Source organism: Carcharodon carcharias, chromosome 10 (assembly GCF_017639515.1).
Source record: "Carcharodon carcharias isolate sCarCar2 chromosome 10, sCarCar2.pri, whole genome shotgun sequence".
NCBI lineage: Eukaryota > Metazoa > Chordata > Chondrichthyes > Lamniformes > Lamnidae > Carcharodon > Carcharodon carcharias.
The window spans coordinates 30,203,284-30,228,116 of record NC_054476.1 but is presented as its reverse complement, the minus strand read 5'-3'; the positions used below and the strand labels follow the sequence as shown (position 1 = coordinate 30,228,116).

General features: G+C 43.0%; 1 protein-coding gene across 9 annotated transcripts in view; it reads right to left on the bottom strand.

The window, feature by feature from the left end:
- immp1l (inner mitochondrial membrane peptidase subunit 1) overlaps window positions 1–24,833 on the bottom strand; it is a 165,978-nt gene that overhangs the window by 95,365 nt on the left and 45,780 nt on the right. For 3 of the 9 annotated variants that reach the window (XM_041197384.1, XM_041197386.1, XM_041197388.1), the window contains one exon: window positions 7,390–7,440. The exons of the other annotated variants lie outside the window; for them this stretch is intronic. The gene's annotated coding sequence lies outside the window, so the exon portion shown is untranslated. The remainder of the gene's footprint in view (window positions 1–7,389; window positions 7,441–24,833) is intronic. 9 annotated transcript variants of the gene reach the window in all.

Sequence of the window (24,833 nt, the reverse complement as noted above, 5' to 3'; positions counted from 1 at the left end):
CGCTGGATCATCCGAGCGCATCGGCATGCAATTTTCACGACAAAGATAAGGCATGCACTTGGTGGGCTCCAGTTCGAGGGAAACTCGGAGGGGAATACACATAAACATTGCGCAGTGCTCAAGGGTCGCCTGTTGGACTTCAAGGTTGAGGTACTGCGCATTCAGGCAAGGGCACCGGGAAGTCGCTTTTTCCTGGCTGTCTGGCGGGGCTGGGAAGGGCAGGGCTGCCATGTGGTTGAGGCGAGTTGGGGGGAGGGGAGACAAGGGCTGCCTTGCTGTTGAGGTGACATAGGGGTGGCGGGGGCGGGTGCAGGTATTGCACTGCAGCTGAGGTGATTTGGTGGGGGGGGGCAAGGGCTGCACTGCATTTGATGGTAGTGCACAAGCACGTGGGGTTGGGGGGAAGGAAGTGGACAGGCATTAGGGAAACCTTGTATAAAGTGACCATTGCATCTGCAGCTGAGACAGTTCAGGCAAAGCCACATTGACATGCTTTGAGTTGGGCCTCTAGCTTATCTGCCCATTCAAGCAATGCACAGGCATGAAATTGCCATCAAATTCTCCTGAACTATCCACCCCTCAGGCACAGACTGCAAACTAATGAGCATTTTAGTGGGCTGCAGAACAATTGGATGACTGGGCACGTTGTAAAGCTGGCTGTGGAGCAGTCACTGGTGGAAGCGCTCTCAGCCCTTTGAAAGATGACATTGCAGGTTTGGACCAGTCTCCATCATAGTTCAAGCTAACAGTGCAGCCTTGCAGTGTGGGTTGGGAGAATGCCTGCACCTGAGCTGAGAGCACAGCATGCAGTCCAATGGGCGAAGCTGCCATTAATCGGTCAGGCGGATTGGAGATGAAGTGGGTGGGGTCCCAGGCAGCCACACAGCACACTAAATTCTGGCCATCATAGTGGTGGCCAGCACTCTCTGGGATGTGTTAAGGGGAGGTGATGGCATAGTGATATTGTCACTGGACTAGTAATCTAGAGACCCAGAATAATTCTCTGGAGACTGGGGTTTGAACCCCGCCACAGCAGATTGTGGAATTTAAATTCAATAAAAATCTGGAATTAAAAGTCTAATGATGACCATGAAACTATTGCCAATTGTTGTAAAACCCATCTAGTTCAGTAATGTCCTTTAGGGAAGGAAATCTGCTGTCCTTACCTGGTCTGGCCTACATGTGACTCCAGACCCACAGCAATGTGTTTGACTCTTAAATGTCCTCTGAACAAGGGCAATTAGGGATGGGCAATAAATGCTGGCCTAGCCAGCGATGCCCAGACCCCATAAATGAATAAAAAAAAGGGGCCTTCAGACTTAACCAAGTGAAGTTCTTAGAACACCTGAGCTAACCCATGTGTTTCTCTCTTTCATCCTTCAGGAGGAGTACATCAGGAGCATGAAGCCTGGTGGCCTGGTTATATGCCTCGTGGTGTACAGAGAGTGGAGATGATGCTGCAGCAGTCTTCTTGCCTTTTGGAGCCATGTATTATTTGCAGCAGTCCTTGTCTGGAAGCAGAGGGGGGTTCATATGGCTGCATTTTAAATATGGCACCCATCGTGATGAAGCAGTGAGGCAATTACATGGTGGACGAATGAGAGTCAGCCTGCCATCAAAATAGCATGTTTCCTGGGAATGCATAGTTAACGAGGCGGGGTTGGGATGACATGGCGTGAAAAGCCACCATTGCAGCTGGCGGGCAATATGTCCTTTTTCCTGCCCGCTACCACAAATCTGGGACAATTCCACCCAACATCTTTCATCAGACTCTGTTTCTCTCTCCACAAATGCTTCCTGACTTGCTAATTATTTCCAGCATTTTCTGTTTTTATTTCCGATTACCAGTGTTCACAGTACTTCGTTTTTGTGTTGGTTTGTTGCCTCCCTAGTATCAGGGGCAAGGATGTCACTGAGCAACATCAGAACATTGAGATGGGGTAGGATTGAAAGAGATCATGGTCCATATCAGTACCAATGACATGGGTGAGGGATGAAGTTCTGCAGGCAGATTTTAGGGAGCTAGGAAATAAATTAAAAAGCAGGACCACAAAAGTAGTAACTACCAGATTACTCCAAGTGCCACATGTCAGTGAACACAAGCATAGGAGGATAGTGAAGAAGAATGCATGGCTGGAGAGATGTTAGAGGAGAAGAGCCTTTAGTTTCAAGGGACCTGTACAAGCCCGATGGGTTGCACCTCGACAGGGTCAGGACCACTACTGTCACAGGGAGGTTCGCTAGTGCTGTTAAATTGGCAAGGTGGTGAGAACCCAAGAACTGATTCAGATTAGAGGGAAGCAAAGCTGGAAATGGAAGGTAGAAAATTCATAAGTGAGTGTGGCGCACAAAAGAAACAAAGGCCTGAAAATAGATAACAAATATAAGTTTGGCAGTGCTTTATGGCATATATTCAAAGCTAAATTACTTTAAAAGAACAGAGGAAATAAACAGCCAAATAAAGCATTTTTATAATAGGGTGTAAAAAGTAACAATTTACAACCTCTATGTTAAATTTAAATTCCAGTTATATTTCTCTAGCAATCTGATGCAATGTTTAAGCCAATAAAAAAATAGTTGTGTTAACAAAGCATTTCATGTCAAGCAATAGTCACTGTAGAAGTGAAGACTGATAGCAAGACTAGTAGCAAGATACATGAGCTTAAGATGTGAACAGACACTTGGAAGTATATCACAGCTATTATTGAAATATAGCTTAAATGGCAGGAATGGCAGCTCACTATTTGTGTTCACAGATGAGTTAGAAAGGGGAATTAAAATGAAGGGGTAACAGTATTGGTTAGAAGAACAATTGTAGCTGTGAGGAGGGATGAAATGCTAGAAGGATCACCATATAAGGCCATATGAGTTGAACAGAAGAACAAAAAAAGAGTCACTTACACTGCCAGGAATGTACTATAGACCTCCAAACAGTCAGAGGTAGATAGTAAAGCAAATGTGTAGGGAAATTTCTGTAGAAGAGCAAAATCAATATGGTTGTAATAGTAGGATATTTCAAATGCCCTAATGTTAATTGGGGATGGAATCACTGTAAAAGGTGTAGAGGGCATGGAATTCTTAAAGTGCATTCAGGAAAACCTTTATAGCTAGTATTTGGAAAGCCCAACAATAGAAGGGGTAGTTCTGGACTTAGATTTAGGAAGTGAAATTCCATTGGTGGAAGGGGTGTCAGCATCAGAGCATCATGATTTAGTGCATTTATGGAAAAGGACAAGGATAGAAAAGGAATAAAAGTTCTCTATTGGGGAAGAACAATTTTACTAAGTGGAGGTGTGATTTAGCAAAAGTGGGCTGGAAACAGCCACTTAAAGGTAAATCAGTGCGGAACAGTGGGAGGCAATCAAGGAGGGGATAGTGAGGGTTGAGAACAAATATTTTCCCGATAAAAAGCATGGGTCTCTCAAATCTAGAACCCCCTGGAAAGTCAAGGAGCATACAGGATACGAAAGGACAAAAATGGAAGCTTACATCAGCTACCATGAGCTTAACATTGCGGAAAGCCTGAAAGAGTATAGAAAGTGCTAGCGTGAAATTTAAAAGAAAATTAAGAAAGCAAAGTGGGGGTGGGAGGACATTGGTAAGTAAAATCAAGGAAAGCACCAAGCTGTTTCATAAATACATAAAGAGTAACAGCACCAAGATGTTTCATACATACATAAAGAGCAACAGGATCAATAAGGAAGGTGTAGGGCTTATTAGAGACCATAATTGTAACTGTGTGTGGAGGTGGCAGAAAAGGGCATGGTTCTTGATGAAGACATTGCATCAACCTTCACAAAAGAGGAGGGGGTGTGCTGCAGCCATTTAGTTAAAGAAGGAGGAGTGTGAAGTTTTGGATGGTATAAGCATAAGGGAAGAAATATTAAGGGATTTCGCATCTCTGAAAGTAGATAAATCGCCAGACCTAGTTTAAATTTATTCCAAGCAAGGATTGAAATAGTGGAAGCTCTGACCATCATTCTCCAATCGTCTCTAGCCCCAGGTGTGATGCCAGAGGACTACAGGACTGTTGATGTTGTACTATTGTTTAAAAAGGGAGAAAGGGATAGACTAGTAACTATAGTCCAGTCAGCTCAACCTCAGTGGTGGAAAAAAAATTTTTTGAATCTGTGAGACCGTATTAATCGTCATTTAGAAAAGTCTGGATTAATCAAGGACAGTCAACATGAATTTATTAAGGAAAGGCTGTGGCTGACTAAACTGAGTGAGTTTTGAGAGGAGGTAACAAGAAGAGATTAGTGGGTTTGATGTAGTCTACATTGTTTTTTACGTAGGTTTTTGACAAAGTCCCACATGGCAGGCTGGTCAGAAAAAGATAAAATCCCATGAGATCAATGGGGAAGTGGCAAGCTTGATCCAAAATTGCTCAGTGGTAGGAAGCAAAGGGTAATGGTCAGCTGTTTTTTTTGTGACTCAGGGACTGTTTCCAGTTGGGTTCCACAGAGCTCAGTAATAGAACCCTTGTTTTTTGTGATACGTATTAATGATTTCAACTTAAGTGTACGGGACATGTCTAAGAGTTTGCAGATGATATGAAAATTGGCTGTGTGGTTGGTAGTGAGGATGAAAGCTGTCAATTGCAGGAAGTTGTCAATGAACTGGTCAGAAAAGTGTCAAATGGAATTCATTCCTGAAGTGTGAAGTAGTGCACTTGTGGAGTGAAAACAGAGCAAGGGAATACACAATAATGTTAGGATACTGAGAAGTGGCAAAGAACTGAGGGACCTTGGAGTCATGTCCACAGATTCTTAAAGGTAACAGGACAGATAGATAAAGTGGTTAAGAAATCATGTAGATACGTTCCTATATTCTATGCCTCGGCTAATAACACAGCAAGAAAATTATGCCAGAATTGTATAAAACATGAGTTAGACCACTACATAAAATTCTGGTCACTGCAATACAGGAAGGATGTGATCATATTAGAGATGGTACAGAGGAAGTTTACAAGGATGTCACTAGGAATTGAGAATTTTAGCTATACAGAAAGATTGGTTGGGTTGGGTCATTACCTTTGAAACAGAAGTGACTGAGGGAAGATTTAATTGAGGTGTATAAAATTATGAGGGGCCTAGATAAAGTGCACAGGAGGGACCTATTTCCCTTTGCAGAGAGTAAATCTGTGTCCCTGTTATTGAAAGTAATTGCTCACTGACGCATAAAATGATGTGGGATGATGTCGGGCGGAACTCCCGACGTCACCCCACCCCATTTCAATTTTCAGATTGGTGGGGGCTCAGCCGAATCAGCTATGCACCCGCTGACCTGTCAGTGGCCAATTGCGGCCATTGACAATGTAGCCAGGAGGCAGCACTTAGCCTCAGGGAGATGAGCGCACTCCTTTGCGCGCACGCGCGAAAGAGCGCATTCTCGGCTCAGGGAATCACCCCCCCCCGCCCTCACAGGGAGTGCATTGCGCTTCCTTGCAGACGCCATAAAATGGCGGCACACCCCCAATCGGGGGCGTCGATTGGAGGCGCGCCTCCACGCACTAGCTCTTAAACTTAAGGAGGAAAATTCTGCCCTATGATTCTACGGTTCACAGTTTCAAAGTAAGGGGTCAACCATTTAACACTGAGGTGAGGAGAAATTTCTTTAGTGAAAGGATCCCAAATCTTTAAAATTATCTAAGATAAAAGCAAAAAACTACGGATGCTGGAAATCCAAAACAAAAACAAAAATACCTGGAAAAACTCAGCAGGTCTGACAGCATCTGCGGAGAGGAACACAGTTAACGTTTCGAGTCCATATGTTTAAAATTATCTATTGTGTACAGCGGTTTTTGGATACGAAGGGAATCAAGGAATTATGGGGGTTAGTGCAGGAAGGTGTACCTGAGGTAGATGAGGAATCATGATATTGCTGAATGGGGAAGCAGGTTCAGGGGTCGAATGGCCTACTCCTGCCCTTATTTCTTAAGAAGATACAGTGAAACTGAATCAGCAGCTCAGAATATGAATTTAGCAAAATGCTACATTCAGTAGATAATTTTTATGAAACAAAATTTTGCTCAGGGGATCTACACTTAAGAAATACTTGACAAAATATAGTTCTTGAGAAGAGGAGAGTGAACTTTTCATGTTTAAATTATATCTTCTTAGTCACAAAAACAATTTCAATTTGTCTGCAAAATTAAACTTTTGGTGATCAATGCTCCAAGTTTACAAAAGAAATGTTTGTAATGAAGAAGTAAATTGTACGCAAAAATATTTTTATTTATTGCCTGTAATATGCAAACAGCATTCTTTACAATTCAAGAAAACCTATTTGGAACATTAGGTTTTTTTTAAACGTTCTTAAATGTAATCATTACATGGCAAGATGATTTTGGCAATTTTAGATAAGAAACTATGACCAGAAAGCTAGATAGGTGATAGGGAAGGGGTTTATTCTTATGAACTCCAGCCGGATGAGTTCTGCTGATTTAATAGGTACGTCATATAGATTTGAAATGGCTGGCTACTTTAAAAGAATGACATAATATTGTAGCTATGAGTAATACATCTAGGATAAACTTTCATGAACAATCAATTGTGAGTATCGTTTGTGAATTCCTTTCCCCATCTGCAAAACATCACAATGCACAAATGGAAGGCAACTCATTAAAGAAATTTATGCTAATATAATCCAATACAATCTATGCCATAAACTGGTGAGATCTTATGTTCCTGGTCTAAATTCACCATTTACTGAAACCATCTCTGTTTACATTATTGTTGAGTACAAAATAGAAGAAATCACTTTGAGTCCCCAGCTGAGAGTAAAGAGGTGGGAAAGGATTATTTCCCAGGCCCTGGCAGTGATATTGCCAGGTGGTTCCCAACATTGAAGGTGTTTATCAATAATCGCATTACATTTCCACTAAATCTTACAGACATCAGAAATATCACCAAAGCTGCTTTCATCTCATTCCTTCAAAATGACTTGCAAGTCACTTCACCTGAAAGAAGTAAAATCCACATGCAGCTGCTGCTTTAGCAACCAGTGGATGCAGCGAGAATGGCAAATGTGATCCAATTTCACTGTGCCGGTGGCCTCTATTCCCTGTCCAATAATACATCTGTTAGAAAATCCTGCAGCTACAAATCAACTTTAATCCTACCAGGGACCTCATGTTGGTCTCGTCTTCCAAACATTGCAGCAGGTTCTGGCTGATTCTGCTGCTGATTTTTGTCAGTGTCTGGGGATGCTCTCAAATCCCAGCTCTACTGGGAAGAATAAGCTAAGGATCACAAAGCATGACCCCAAAAACCCTGATATGACTATATTGTGACCCAGGGGCATTCATTCTCGGTGAAGATTAGAACTTTGCATAATAAGATTACACGGCAAGTGAACGATATCAAGGGACTATCCATATGTACTTGCCTTGTTTTGTATGGCCAGGCTTTACTCCATATTAAAAAAGCATTTTTCTTTCTGTTAGAAATGACAAGGATTCACATAAATTAGTTGATCATTTCAAGCTTTAATGTATCTCCCATTACATCTCTGTTACTGACAGCTCTTTTGCAAACTAGGGCATTGTTCTCTTTTATTCTTTCACTGTATCATTCCAATTTCAATTTAGATGCACGCAGATTTGCTAGAAATTTACACCTGGACTGACCTTACAGAGGATTACAAGTAGCTGTGTACACAATGCTATAGAGAAATCAATGAGCTCTCCGATTAACCAGGACATCTGTGTTTTTCCTAAATTACAAGTATTCATTAAGAGTGTTCTCACATTTAATTTCAAACAGGGAAAATTTTAAAATGAAATATTTCTCAAAAGAATTCAAAAAATTAATGAATTTATTCTATGAGGACAGTTTAAGCAATTTTGAGATACATTAACAGCAGCAGAAAACGTGAAGAGCATATATTTATCAAAACAAACAAAAAATCTGAATGTTTATGTAACAAGTATAAGGCTAATTATTTTCTTCTAAAAAGGTTCATGGTCTCTTTGCAGTGCAGTTTTGATTTAGATATAGCTATATTAATCAGCATTTTTCCTCATAAAATTCATAGAAATTAAACTTCACCATTTAGCCAATGCATTTTTAACTTAGTGGAATGAGTTAATCTTGATAAAATTCTCTTTAAATTAAATCCAACATAGCTTTGAAGAAAGGAAAACCTCTGAAATCTCAGCTTTATTAATGATGGTTGTTAAAGTTAATTTCAAAGCTGTGATACATTAGTGGCTTCAACTCAAATAGTTGGCACAAATCTTCTGAACCCAAGACTGCAGTAGAGTTACATGAGGATGTGCTTCAAACTTATTGGGCAGAAAGGCAATCCCATTACTTTTGTACTAAAGGTATAGGTCCCTCTGCTGTGAGATGTTTTTAGATATTAATAGTGACACTATTTAGGGATAATACCGACAGTAAATGCTCAATATCTATAGGTGATATGAGATGATTTTTATGCTTGCAAAAGAAGTCTAAAAGAGAAAAATGGCTAAACTTGTTGCTTGAAATTGTGACTACAAGAAACAAAGAGAACTTATCAAACGTACATATGTAAATATACATATATACATACACAATATACTGAGCATGATTGTAATTTAACTGAATTGAATCAATGTTTTGCTATTTTCTGTCAAGATTAAGTTTCTTTCAAAAATTAAATGGTTTTTTTAAACTACTGATCAGATTTCATTCTTCACTTTTAACACTGGCATTAATACTTTCATGCTTAGCCAAAAAGTCCACAAACAGAAGCAATACATGACAGCTTACAAAATTGGACAAATAAGCCTCCAAATATCTCAATCCAAGACATTATGTAATAGAATTATATTCCTGTTACTGATCAGTTATGACAGGGAAGCTACTGTTTTCTTTCCTCCTTATTTAACAAAAAACACCTCTCGCCTCATACTCATAAACGGGAACAGCAATATCTATCCATATTTAATCCCTAGACTTCAAAACTCATGAATAAAAATTAATCATTTCACTTGAGCATCCGAAATATGCTGAGCCTATTAGACAAGAACAAAAGCATATGCACAAAAGAGTTTTAATAAATTTCAAAGCCTGTCAGAAGAGCGTTCTCATTTAAATTATAAATTGCAAAATATGCAATGAAGGATCTGGACTGCAGTGCCACTAAGCAGATTACAAAAAACCCTGCGTTCAGTATGATAATGTGCTCATGGCCTCCCAGATGGGAGTCTAAAATAAAAAGGCTATCACTGTAGCAAGGGAAAACTCCTTGTGATCTCTAGTCTCTACACTGCAGATGACAGCCAAATAGTATGTTGATTATTCTGTTTGTGTTGCTTAGCTCATTTAATACAGGATAAAAGTGATGTGATCCACTGTGAATTCAATAGGTTCTGCTGTGTTATTACTCTTAATGTAATTAAGCCTCCGATTTCAACTTTATGATACACCATACTACAATGCTAAGAGAATTTTGGAAAGCAGAGGTAGCATTTAAGCCTGGCAGTGACGAAGGACAAATTTGAGAGCGTTTAAATCTAATGAAAGAGAGTGTACAATGTTTATCCCAGCAGTAATTGCCAATAAGTAGAGTTTAAGATACAGAGAAACAAGATCTGATCATCACAACAATTAAAACAATGTGCTAGAAAAGAGAATTCTATTGCTTACAAGAAATAAGCTTGACAAAAAATCTAATTTCTAAATGGTTTTCATCATTTCATTTAGCAACAACTCTTTGTTGGGTTTGCATGAATCCTGAAAACACTCCTACTATCTTTGCAGCTTTCAAAAACTCTACCATCTGTTAAATGAAACACACACAGAACTGACATAAAACTTTCCAATAGCAAATTGCTGATAATACCATGATAAACCTAAAGTAATAATATCACTATCACTAATCCTCTTGTAGGAGCACTGTCACACATTAAGGACATGAAATATCAAAGCCTCAGCATCTACACTCACAGCTGCTGCTGGTTGAACGATAGAATAAAGACTGCATATAAAGTAGAAACAATATACATTATAAAAACACACACACTAGGGGCTGTCTTTAAAACTGTAATCACACCTTAGAATTCAGTAGATAATTATAAACTAATTGAGCTTCACTCTTGGCATTTATGATTTCATCTGAACTCAATTATATTACTGCTTGTAACCATTCTTGGCTAATCACTAGTTCACATACGTTACTGCATTAAGTACAGTAAGAAATGCATGCAGAACTGCGTATCTGTATTCAACAATCTGTGTGCTTCCATCATGTTTACTTTCATCCCATCATTGTCTGGCTGCCTCCTTCAACCATCTAGGGTGAAGTATTTAGTGCCGTAGACTCTCTGTAGTTATATTAATGAAGCTCTGCATATTAGAAGATACAAAGTGCAATTTGCACTGTAGTAATGATCTTCCAAGTAAACATTTTCTCCTCACTTCCATAAGCTGGCAAGAGCTCTTCTGAAACAATTTTCTTGATCTAGCAGCATTAATTGCAATCACTGAAATGTGCTGTTGGACAATAACTGAGCTTCAGTTTTACACAAGGTAACATTTCATTCTTAAGTTACATTCCATGAGAGATTTTGTAGGTCTTACTTTGACGTGCAATAATACTATGGGGTTAAAACTAAAATAAAAAGTCTCGCCTACCATGTGTTTGTTGTGTTTGGCAAATATACTATAAAAGTCTGTAGATATGCTGACTAACTTTACACACCCTCTGAACATTATTACATCACTGTTAGGCTCAAGAATCTAATGAAATGAAAATGCTGGACAAATATCAGTGAATTACAGCAAAAGCTGTTAACCATTTTACTTGAATTTATTCATTTTGAAATTGGAATCTGCTATCAGTATTAGTAACCCAAGCCTCTAGTTATAAATCTGGAAAATTTCTTAATGATGATCCAGGTAACTCTAATGGGCCAATATATCAGAAGCTTACTGTAAAATGGTTATTAATTGATCGATGTTTTTATATTTAGATTGCAGATTTGTGGATTCAGCAAAAAATGCATTTTATCTGAAGCAATTCTGAGACAGTATTGACATCAGCGTTAACTTGGCTCAGTTGGTAATACGCTCACTTATCTTTGAATTTTTTCCCCACTCCTGGAAATGAGCACACAATCTACGCTGGCTGTAGCACTAAGGAAGTGTTACATTGCCAAAGCAAAGACCTGTCTGCCTATTCTGCTGGCTCAAATGGACGTTAAATAGCTTTTGGCACATTTCCGGAAGAGTTCTCCTGACCAACAATGCTCAATCTATATCACCAAAATCAGATGAAATAAAAAATTGTATTTATATCAGACCTTTAATGTACAAAATGTTACAAAAGTCATATTAAGGGCAAGGAACACCAAGCTAGGGGAGAGGTAAACTTGAAAGCATGGTAAACATAATATAGGTAACAAGAAGGGTTTTAAAGGAGGAGAAAAGAGAGTGGGGCCTTGGCAAAGAGTTCCAAAGAACAAGGCCTATATGATTGAAAGCTCTGTCATCAATGCACATGAAGGCCAAGGTTGGAAGAAGAGGCTATGAGAGGGAAAGACTCAAGAGAGATTGCAGGGTATGATAACAGGAGGTCAAGAAGGGATTTGAAGACGAGGACACAAGTTTTAAATTTAATACTTCGCGGGACAGCTCTCAAGGTCCACAGGGACGGCAGTTATGGATGACTGGGGATCAGTGTGAGGCAGTGTATGAGCAACTGCATTTTGGACAAGAGTTTATTGTGTGTGAAAAAAGAAATGGCAGCAACCTGAGCATAATTGAGAATAATTGAGTCTTGAGGTAAAAAAAATTGCCAGAAGTACTTTTTTGGAGGGGTTAAAACTGGGATTGAGTCAGGCAATCTTTTGGAGATAGAAATTTTGCAGAGACCAGGAGGGAGTGCAGTCACCATAAAAGAAGCAAAGTTTATGGCCAATATCAGAGATCATGGGCAGAATTCTCTGATCTGCGACTAAGTCTCGTGGCGGGGACAAGGAGTAATTCTTGCGGCGGCAGCTGACAGGAATTCCTGCGGTATTTTCCATCCCTGGCCTCAATAATTATGCAACCAGGAGTTTTGGGACATCTTCTGTGGTGGGGTGGATTGGATGGCTCGAGACCCACCATCGTATCTGGGCACCATTTTCAAAAGGTGCCCAGGCGTCCACAATACTAACACTGGGATGCCTGGAAGGGGAGCTAAGGGGCCAGCGCCTAAGTTTAGTGACATCTCTCTGTGTGTCCTCCTGGACCACTTGGAGGTCTGGAGGAATAGACTTTTCCCGGATGATAAGAGGAGGCAGCCGAGCAGGGAGACCAAACCAGCATGGGCACAGGTGGCTGATACCATACCCAATGGGGTGCACAAGAGGTCGGAAATACAGTACCAGAAGAGAATGAATGACCTTATTTGCTTCGCCAGGTGAAGTCTCATCCGATGGTCACATAAACCCCATAAAGAGACCTATATGTCACAGTACATCAGCCTCAGGTGCAACGACATAGTTATGCCTCACAGCCCGACTACAGTGGAGTAACCACTGTGCCTCCTTCACCCTTCAACAGACATAGAACACTGCATTGGTTGGGGGGAGCGGTGTGGGTGGGTGTGTGTGTGCGTGTGTGTGTGTGTGTGTGTGTGTGTGTGTGTGTGTGTGTGTGTGAGAGAGAGAGAGAGAGATAGGAAAAAGGGGAAAACAGGTTAAGTAGAGGGAACCAGAGGCCTTTGTAAATCAGATGCCTGTCTGAGCCTTGTTGCATGTGGGTGGGGTCAGAGCTCTGCAGGGAGCAGGTCCACAACCCTTCTGCACAATTCGCACCACTGATGACCTGCCACCCAAAAGTGGGTGATCTTACGAGGGGAAGAATGATAAATGAACAAAATTGCAATGTTCAGATGCATGAAACTTCTCTCAAACCCATGTTCTGTTCTATTTCAGCAGGACAAGATCAATCACAACCACAAAGAGCAAAAGAAAACAGGAGAGGGACACAGAGTTCAAGGAGACGGCATCGGAGCTTGCAGGAGTGGAGTGGGACTGTGCCATTGGCGAAGGGGAGCTCAGACTTTGGCATCCACCTGGTAAGGATCCATCCATTCTATAGAAACCCCTGAGGGTCAAATGTGCCTCCATGTTGGAGGCATCTGATGCTGTTGCTTGCTAGATTAGGAAGGGTATCATAATCTGGAGGTCATTGCACGGACACGTGTCCAACGCAGGAGGCAGGTTTGAAGGACTGCTGGAGAAGAGGCATCTGATGATGAGCCTCTGGAATCGGTCTTCTGGCTGATAATGGAGAGTCAATAAGAAGCTGAGCAGCATCAGGCTGAAGTGTTCAAAGCCCTCAACAGAGTGGCACGTGAGTCAGAGGAGTCCGTCCGCCTGCTTTCTGATGAAGTGTTGCCCACATGTGACATGTGTTGCCCACAGATCTCCATGGGGAGGATAGCGGATGCCATGGAGACCCTGGTCCAGCAGAATACCCAGTTTCTTCTGGAGATGCGTGCAGGCCTGCACTCCATCACAGCAGCCATGGCGAGTCCTTGCAGTGGCAACGCGAGAGGGTGATGGGGCACCTTGGCCTTACTCTAGGTATTCCTTCCCCTCAAGGAGTCAGGCCAGGGACCTCGGGCACCCAAAGGGAGGAGGAGTGACAGCTGGACACCCCTGAGTCATCTACTCAGAACTCTGAGGGTGTTCGCACCCTCTTTGCCTGTAACCCCTTCAGCCTGGTCCTTTGTCACCAAAGAAGGAGCAGCTGGGCCACAAGAGGGCAGCCAAAGGAAGCTGGGGCACTCCAGGCCTCAGCTCTCCAGAGGATGACCACCAACGTCATCAAAGGCAACAAGACAAACTAGTCAGCAGGCTGCCTCCACCCCTGCTGCAGATGTCAGGGCAGCACCTAGAAGTCTGTGAAGGGTCTATGACAGGGCCTTTCAGAACCTCATGCAAGCACTCTCTCGTGCACACTGAGCCTTCATCTATCAAACTCGTCTCATTGGCCCTTAGCATATTCAATACTGCCTACTGCAGTTTGTTTTTAGTTGTCCGGCTGAGATGAACTACAACTCCACCCACCCACTGACTCAACTCCCATGCAGCACGTGTGCCCACCCAACACAAGGCTCTGCTCACTTGAGTATTGCTGAAAAAAGAGACATGTCGAAGCTTTTCACCTTGTACCCATCAAGACATTTCGCAAGAATACCAATATAAGGTTAAAACAACAATTTATACTGTATGTGAAGAGAGTGCTAATTGGAGAGGCATTGCCATGGAGAATGCACAAGTGATGGTGACTGACAGTTAACTCCCAAGCATTGTTTGAAATTTAATCCAGGCACCTTGACCCTGACTGGTCAAGGCATTGCCCTGAAGAACAAGTCAGCGAATGGCTGTCACTTATCTTGTTTAGCTGAAATGGGTGTAATGTGTGTACATGCTCTTTCTGTCTGTAAAGAACAGGTATAAATATATGTAGCTTCCAGTACATGCAAATGCACCATATTGCAAGCCCGACCGACAATCTTAAATTGGTTGTCAGTGTAATTCTTAGCACACTGAGGATTATTTAGCAAATGTTGTCTAATTGCGGAATCACATCTAATGTTGGACACTATGTTTTGAGTTTTGAGAGCATTGCTTGTTGGGTACAGTCTGTACCCTGCCCGTTGTGAACAGAGGCTTGGGGCATGCTGTTTGATATGATCTGCCAGTCTTTGGGACGAATGGCCTACATACCATACACTGGTACTGAAATTCATATACCACATCAGTCATTTGTGTGAAAGGCAGAACGTCTTTTTGGCTTGATGACAGCACCCTTTTTAGTGGCAAATACCACTTCGTGTTGCCACTGCATAGTAGCAGTGTGAAACAACTAACTTCACTTGTTGCTTTTTCCAGAAACTTTGCCCTTCCAGGGTAATCTGAGGTAGACTGGACACTTTTCAGGGCTTTAAGTGACACCCTTAGGCCTGTTCAAGAGTTTGCATGGTATGTAGTGCAGAATGATCTAATCAGGGTAGCCATTATCCCACAGAATGCCTTTGATGTGCCCTACTTCAGCATCAAGCTTGCATGATGAGCCAATGGCTTGGGCTCTACTTAAAAAGTTGTCGATAAGACCAATCTTATAGCATGTGGAACTATAAGAATCCCAATGCGTATATTAACCAGTGCAGGTAGGCTTGCGATAGACCGCGGTAGAGAACTCCCCACAGATTTCTCAACTAGAATGTCATGGAAGGGGAGTTCATTAGGCTGCTCCATTTCAAAGGTGAATTTGAGTGCAGGATGGAGCATTAAGACATGTAAGGAAATGTGTACTGGAAGCTACATATATTATGTAGGGGAGACGATGGCAAAATGGTATTGTCGCTGGACTAGTAATCCAGAAAGCCAGGGTAATGCTCTGGGGACCTGGATTCGGCCATGACAGCTGGTGGAATTTGAATTCAATAAAAAAATCTGGAACTAAAAAGTTTAATGACGACCATGAAACCATTGTCAATTGTTGTAAAAACCCATCCGGTTCACTAATGTCCTTTAGGGGAGGAAATCTGCCGTCCTTACCTAGTCTTGCCTGCATGCGACTCCAGACCTACAGCAATGTGGTAGAATCTTAAATGCCCTCTGAAATGATCTAGCAAGACACTCAGTTGTGTCAAACCACTACAAAGTCTGAAAAAAGGGCACCTAGGCATCGGAACCGACAATGACAACCTCAGCCTTGTCAACCTCCATATTAACAAATGGGGCCTAGTGCCAAAATTGGGAGTGCTGTCTCACAGTCTAGTCAAGCAACAACCCAACATAGTCATCCTCATAGAATCATGTCTTACAGATAATGTCCCAGACACCACCATCACTATCCTTGTCCCACCGGCAGGACAGATCCAGCAGAGGCGGTAGTACAGTGGTATGCAGTCAGGAGGGAGTTGCCCTGGGAGTCCTCAACATTGACTCCACACTCCATGAAGGCTCATGGCATCAAGTCAAACATGAGTAAGGAAACCTGCTGCTGATTACCACATACCACCCTCTCTCAGCTGATGAATCAGTGCTCCTCCATTTTTCTTTTATTCATTCATGGGATGTGGACTTTGCTGGCTAGGCCAGCATTTATTGCCCATCCCTAGATGCCCTTGAGAAGGTGGTGGTGAGCTGCCTTCTTAAACCGCTGCAGTCCACGTGGTGTGGGTACACCCACAGTGCTGTTAGGGAGTTCCAGGGTTTTGACCCAGCAAGTGAAGGAACTGCGATATATTTCCAAGTCAGGATGGTGAGTGACTTGGAGGGGAACTTGCAGGTGGTGGTGTTCCACTCTATCTGCTGCCTTTGTCTTGCTAGATGGTAGTGGTCATGGGATTGGAAGGTGCTCTCTAATGATCCTTGGTGAATTCCTGTAGTGCATCTTGTAGATGGTACACACTGCTGCTATTGTGCGTCGGTGGTGGAGGGAGTGAACGTTTGTGGATGTGGTGCTGATCAAGCAAACTGCTTTGTCCTGGGCGATGTCCAGCTTCTTCAATGTTGTGGGAGCAGCACTCATCCAGGCAAGTGGGGAGTATTCCATCACACCCCTTACTTATGCCTTGTAGATGGTGGACAGGCTTTGGGGAGTCAGGAGGTGAGTTACTCATCGCATGATTCCTATCCTCTGACCTGCTCTTGTAGCCACAGTGTTTATATGGCTAGTCAAGTTCCATTTCTGGTCAATGGTAACCCCCATGATGTTGATAGTGGGGGATTCATGGATGGTAGTGCCATTGAACATCAAGGGGCAATGTGGAATCTCTCTTATTGGAGATGGTCATTGCCTGACACTTGTGTGGCATAAATGTTACTTGCCACTTGTCAGCCCAAGCCTGGATATTGTCCAGGTCTTGCTGCATTTGGACATGGACTGCTTCAGTATCTGTGGAGTCATGAAAGGTGAACATTGTGCAATCATCAGTGAACATCCCCATTTCTGACCTTATGATGGAGGGAAAGTCATTGATGAAGCAGCTGAAGATGGTTGGGCCTAGGACACTATCCTGAGGAACTCCTGCAGTGATGTCCTGGAGCTGAGGTGACTGACCTCCAACAGCCACAACCATCTTCCTTTATGCTTTGTCCAATTTGAACAACACACGTGCAAAGGCGCAAAATGTACTCTGGGTGGGGGACTTCAATGGCTATCACCAAGAGTGGTTTGGTAGCATTACTACTGACCGAGCTTGCCGAGTCCTAAAGAGCATAGCTGCTAGACTGGGTCTGAGGAAGGGGTAGTGAGGGAACCAACAAGAGGGCAAAACATACTTGGCCTCACCCTCACCAATCTGCCTGCCGCAGATGCATCTGTCCATGACAGTATCGGTAGGAGTGACCGCCACATAGTTGTTGTGCAGACGAAGTCCCACCTTAATATTGAGGATACCTGCCATCGTGTTGTATGGCACTACCACCATGCTAAATGGGACAGATTTCAAACAGATTTAGCAACTCAAGACTGGGCATCTATGAGGCGCTGTGGGCCATCAGCAGCAGCAGAATTGTACTCGACCACAATCTGTAACCTCATGGCCCGGCATATCTCCCAGTCTACTATTACCATCAAGCCAGGGGATCAACACTGGTTCAATAAAAAGTGCCGGAGGGCATGCCAGGAGCAGCACCAGGCATACCTAAAAATGAGGTGTCAACCTAATGAAGATGTAACACAGGAATACTTATGTGCCAGACAGCATAAGCAGCAAGTGATAGACAGAGCTAAATGATTCCACAACCAACGGGTCAGGTCTAAGCTCAGCAGTCTTGCCACATCCAGTAGTGAAGCAGTCTTGCCACATCCTGTCGTGAATGGTGGTGGACAATTAAACAACTCACTGGAGGAGGAGGGTCAACAAATATCCCCATCCTCAGCGATGGGGGAGCCCAGCACATCAGTGCAAAAGATAAGGCTGAAGCATTTGCTACAATCTTCAGGTCAAGCTGCCTGGTTTAAATTTCAAGCAATGCTTGGCAGTTAACTGTCAGTCACCATCACTGGTGCATTTTTCATGCCAATGCCTCTACCAATCAGAGTCTATTGCCAACCAATCAGCACTGTCTTCACATTAGTATAAACTGTTGTTGTCTCCTTATACTGACATTCTTGTGAAGTGTCCTGATGGTTGCAAGACAAAAAGCTTTGACGTGTATCTTTTTTCAGCAATACTCAAATTCTTTACTACCAAATGGCTCTGCTCACTTTCTATTTGACCATCATGGTAATTGTCATGTATTTCATGAGCACCCCCACAATTTCTCCTCTCCCTGTCTGCCATGTCTGTTCCCCCATCACAAAAAATGCCCCCTGGCAGCACCTATGACCTCCCCACTGTCACTATCCAGCCCGAACGCTTTTCCTTCCAGAATGTCCAAGTGAACATTCATGTTCCCTTCCTTCCTGAGCAACCCACCCCCATTCACCTTGACCTCCTCCTGACCACCCCCCGTATCTGTGTGTACTTCCGCATCTCCACTGACAACCTTTGCTGCACCTTCACCCGACATCGTCAAGCCCTCAGCCTCCCAACTTACCAGCTCCCTCTACCCCCGGTGACCCTAACTATATCCTCCCATTATGCCCACCGAGTTCACTCCCCAGGACTCAACAATTGACTCCACTGACGCCTGCCTGTGAGCATGTTCACCTGAACAATCCCTCCCACCACCCACCCCCAGCTTCAGACCTGGACATTTCCTTCCACTCCCCGCAACTTCAGTCTTTGACATTTCCCCCACCCTGCTCCCCCTTCGCCACCCATCAGTACCTCCTGCTGCCTTCCAACCTGCATCTCAAGGATCCCGTCCCCCAAGGTGAAGTCCCTGGAGGAACTTTGAGCCCATAGCAAAGTCCCTGGAAGATGGTCCGAAGCCTCAGCGAAGTCCCCGAAAGTCCGAAGCCTCAGCAAAGTCGAAGCTGCTGTTTGGAGACCTCCTACCTTCCGAAAGTTGCTTCGTGGAGGAACCACATGGATGAAGCTTTACCCACCATCCGATGCACGCGTTCCTCCAGTGTCCACTGGCTGTGGACATCCATCATCATCTTCTTGTCAGATGTCCACAAGCTGAGCTAGGCCCTAAAAGGCAAGTCCCAACTCTGTCACACCACACTGGTCCAGCCCCCTAGCAGGATGCAAATCGCTTTCATGCTGGCCTCTAGCAGGATTCCAGATTTGACATAGCGGGCAGCATCTGAAAATCCCGCTGTCATTTCATGCCGGCGTTAAACTGATTTTTGTATCTCATGCCAAATTCCGCTCCCCACCATTGATCCCGCCAGCAGCGGCATGGGAGAATTCCGCCGCATGACTTCAGTGTTTAGGAGTGGTGGAGAAATAAAGCTGGGTACGATCAGCATACATAAGGAAGCTAACTCTGTGCTAGAAAAGATGTCATCAAGATGCAGCATAAAGATGAGAAGAAAGAATGGAAAGGATTAATCTTTGAACATTCTTGCAATGCCAGTGCAGGGAAGGGAACACGAAATATGCAAACTAGCTGATCTACATATCACAAAAGACAATAACCCTCCTTTCCATTGTAAACATTGCCACTTAATAATTTATATTAAGGAAAATTTATTGACAATTACTTTAACATATAGGAGGTCACAGATTGTAGGATGAAAATGCTCATCTGATTTGAGATTCAGGCTCTCAATGCATTGAGTAATAGAATGATACAGTACAGGCGGAGGTCGTTTGACCCACCATCAACGCCAATGTAATTCTGGAATCTTTGCAGATCTTAGAACAGGAGGATAAATACAAAACATAATCAAGGCACTGGCTTATAGCTTTGAAAGAAAAATTGATGGATTTGTGGATTGTGACACCCAAAACATCAGTAAAAATCCCAGCAAACTTGGTGATAAAAATCAGAATTTGGCTTACTCACAAACTGGTAGAGATAATTACAAATAGTCAGAATTATGGAACCGCCCAAAGCATGAATAAAAATCCAATGAAAATTAATAAAATTTGGCTTGCCCAGCAACGGTAAACCATTAGCCTTGATCTTGGCATCCTAAGGCAGGAGAGGATGTTCATGACATCCTGTCCCATTTACAGAAAGCTGCTCACTGGGAATCCCAGTGAAAGGACACCTGCTCACCCTGAATCCTCACCACTCTGATCCACAGTGAGTCAAAGACTGAAATCTTTTAGCATTTCAGCTTCAGAGTTAGAAACAATCTTTCATAGTAAACACTCCTGTTTCAGAAAGGTTCAATCATCATTCTGTTGCTCAATCAATAGTGACTATTATCATTTATAGAAGAAACTAATAAAATAAAATGCGGGTAATGAAGTAAATTATCAATTATCAGGAGGAAATTTAAAGATTATCCATATGTCATCAGCCTGGCAAACAGCAGTCAATAGAACTTCAAAAAAGCTACATGCTACCTGATGAACCTTCTTGACTTCTTTGACAAAGAAGTGGCCTGTGGGAAACCCTGATGCATTTTGTGCCTAGTCTCCCAAAAAGCATTTTGTAAAACTATTGGAGAAACATTATAAGCTATGCTGAAAGCTGTGAGGAGTCAAACTAAATTTTGACAGTGACTAAGGAACTGCCTGAAGGAGAGAAAAGAAAGGGCACTTATTAAAGGGAAGCTTTCATGGTGAGGAAGTACTGAGTGGGATGTCACAGAACTTGGTCCATCCGCTAGTGTTTCTAACTTACATCAGTGACTTGGATTCAGAAGCTCCATGCAAAATACTCAAATTTATAATGGTGCCACATTAGGATAGGCAATGGAATTGGAGAAACCAGCCAGAAATTACAAAACAAGCAAAGAAATTATCTAAGCATACAGAAAAATGGTAGATGAATTTAACATGGACAAGTGTATAGTATAGGAAGGAAATTAAACAAAGCACATAGTCCATAAGTGGTTTCACAATAGTTAAAGGTAAAGTTGAAATTGCCTACAACATATGAATATGTAGAGCAACCAGCAACAAAGCCAAGAGAATGTTGAAGTATGTAGCATAAATACCACCCTGTAGTAGACCTACAAACCAGAATAAGTTATAATCAAATGCTGGTCAGACGACACTGAATACTGTAGCAGTTCTGGTTAATAAGACGCATGAGAGACTTTGAAGCACTGCGTGGAACGCCCAGAAAAGTCACAAGGCTGATTGCCTAGTGTCAAAGATTTGAGTTAGGAGGAAAGACCGGAGAAATCTTTCAAAGTAGGCATAATAGGATGACCTATACAGAGGTTTACAGGAAAGTAGATGGTATGAAAATAGCAAATTCAGAGAATTAAACTAAATCGTGAAAGTAGGGCAAGTGGACATAGGTCAAGACTATTAAGATTCAAATTTAAGATGGACATCACAAAGTACTTTCATTAAAACATGATCAAACATGGAATAGAATGGCACCTCATCTGTACTGGAATGGTCAGGAATGGTAGTATAATGGTTCTGTAAATGAACTAGAATGCAGAGACCCAGATTGATAACCCAGAGACACAAGCTCAAGTCCCACCATGGCAGTTAGGGAATTTAAATTCAACTAAATAAATCTGAAATAAACAGCATCAGTAATGGTGACAATATAACAACTGGATTGTCATTTTAAAAAAAGAACATTTTGTTCAACAATATCCATTACGGAAGGAAATCTGCTGTCATTACCTTTTCTGGGTCTACGTGTGACTCCAGAACCACAACAATGATTCTGAACTACTGTCTGAAGTGGCCTAGGAAGCCACTCAGCTAAGGGCAATTTGGGATGGGCAATAATTGCTAGCTTTACCAGTGATGCCCTCATCCTGTGAATGGTTAAGCAAAATGGTATGGGTGAATCTATGATTTAATTTGTGAACTATTGAAATTTGGATACCTTGATTTCATCTTACAAATTTGAATTTTCGGAGCATATAGTGATGTGGGAGAGGAATTAAATGTCCCTTTTTACATGGAATTTTTTGACATAGGATCCATTATTTATGTGCTTCAGTGTTTTATCTTAAATTATTATGAAATTTGAACCAGTGTGCTTGATACACTTCAGACATTTTGTATGATACAGAACTTTTATATATGCAAATAAATCAAACCAAATGTTACTGATTATATATTAGATTGGTACATGCATCTTACATTTGGATGCCACCATTGCTGTCAAGTCACTATTTGGCACCTTGATAGGATTTCTACCAGGTTTCACTAGCCTCCAGACACACCTGGGGACATATTTCTATCACCAGGTGAATGATCAAAAGTTCTAGATCCCCATACCTCCATTGTTCATTCAGAGCCTTCACAGACCAAGCCTAAAGCACACCTTACAGTCTCCAATTTTAGTCAGGCATGTAAGAAATTGTTATTTTTAAACCACCCCCCACTCCCAAAAAATATACTATCTCTTCATAGGTTTCCATTGCTCTCCAAAAATATACATTTTGCTTTCTCTCTGCTGCTGGTAATCACCCTATCTTGAGCCTGTCAGTCCACCTTTTCCAACATTGAATCTTCCTACTGCCCCAAGTCATTTACAGACAGTCTGTAGCGGGACAGGTGTTGAGTAAAATAATTGTTTTGAGCTCCATTCCATGTTTATTTTCCTTAGCCTTCATTGCTCCCCATTCTCAATCACTACTGACCCTTCTCAAGTTCCACTTGCCCATCCATCACCCAAGTTCAGTACCCATCAAGTCCCATTCCTGGTCACTACAACCTCCACATGTCAGTTGACTTCACCATGCACAAAGGTACAGGACTTGGACTAGTATTTTATAATACAAAAAAAGGTTCAGCATTTGCAAATCTGTCAGATAAAGAGATTACAATAGTCTTTGATTGTAGGATACACAACAAATAATATGAGGGAGACTGATGCTCTTGCTTTACATGCAGATGACAATAATACCATTCTACTAAAATAAGTATTTATTTCTATGTTGCTCTGTTTAAGAAATGAGTTAAGAAATAATGGGCAGAATTTTATGGCTGACGTGGAGGTGGCAGAGCCCACACGTCAGCGCTTAAAATGTCATGTGAACGTCCCGACGTCAGCACGTGGCATTGCGATATTTAGGTGGGCTGGCGCATTATGAAGCACAATGCACGCCCGCCATTAATTAAAGGCCTTTTTAAGGCCCTTAACTCGGCAACTGAAGCCGAATTTCGCCTCAGCACACGGGCCCAACGGGCAGGCAGTAACAGATTTTTTAACAAACCTCATCCACAGGCGGGATATGTGGGCTCAGAGGGATTGTTCATGTTTTTTCTGAAGTATTTAATGCAAAAAGTGTTTTAAACTTGCATGTGTGATTGTTAGCAGTTCAGATCGATTTCCAATAGCTTTCTCTGTACTTCAGTACTCTCTCTGCACTGAAGCTTCAGCTCAGCAGTCTGCAAACAGTAATCTTTATCGGGCCTGCAGCTTTCCGGAGGCCTCCATTTAGCCTGGGTATGGGCTCTAACATCTCCATTGGAGGCAGCTCCTCTGAGGAGGGAGGGAGGGATAGAATAAGGAGGAGGCCAGGAGTGGACAATCAGCCTCCAGGGGAGCTACCTTTGGGAGGCAAGGAGCAGGCACAAGGGGCGCAGGGCCAAGAGGTTGTCCAAGGTGGAAGGGACCGCAGAAGATGCCACTATCCTGCTGCCAGGGTATACAGGCGGCGAAGCAGCTACCTCAATATGACTGAGGTGCAGTGCCGAAGGAGGCTCTGTCTGTCGAAGGAGACAGTCAACTATATCTGTCAGATGATTGGCCCTGAGATCTCCCCTAACAGTGTGGTGGACACCCCATGTCAGCGGCTCTGAAGGTCACAATTGCCCTCCACTTCTATGTATCTGGCTCCTTCCAGGGCTCGGTGGGTGATCTTTGCGGTGTTTCCCAATCAGCTGTACACACTTGTGTCAAGCAGGTTACAGATGCTCTGTTCAGACGGACTTGACCTTCATCCACTTCCGCTGCGACCAGGCAAGTCAGACACAGTAAGCCAGAGGCTTTGTGGCCATTGCTGGCTCCCCCTGGGTCCAGGGTACAATAGACTGTACACATGTGGCCATCAAGGTGCCAGCAGGTGAGCCCAGTGCCTTCGTCAACAGGAAGGGCTTCCACTCCATGAACATGCAGATAGTGTGTGATCACAGGATGCTGATTCTACAAGTCTGTGCAAGGTACCCAGGCAGCTCCCATGATGCCGACATCCTCAGATACTCCCAGGTCCCGGCGCTCTTCAGTGCTCCAGCCCAACTGGATAGTTGGCTGGTGGGTGACAAGGGCTATCCCCTCAGAAGGTGGCTCATGGTGCCTCTCCAGCATCCAAGAACAGAAGCTGAGGAGAGCTACAATAGGAGCCACGGCACCACAAGGGCTGTGGTGGAGAAAGTCATCGGTCTTCTCAAGATGCACTTCTGTTGCCTGGACCGCTCAGGGGGTGCACTGCAGTACCCCCCAGATCACGTCTCTGTAATAGTGGTAGCATGCTGTGCTCTGCACAATCTTGCGCTGGAAAGGGGGATGCAGTTGATGATGAAGACCTTGACACAGTGGATGAAGCTACACATGACGAATCCAGCAGTGGCTCAGAAGATGAGGAAGCACAGGGTAATGATGAGGGGCAGCACGCCGACCCACAACTACACCAAGGAGGCAGAGACACCCAGGACACTTTAATCTAACGCACCTTCAGCTAGCTCCACACACATGGATCTGCAGGACCAGCATTGCCTGGCGCTTCCACACATGGCACATTGGTGCTACATCTTCCACCTCACCAGCTGCAACTAAGGGCTTAGTACACAAACATCAATGTCCACTCAAACACTCATGAGATGTCTGTGAAACATACAAATGC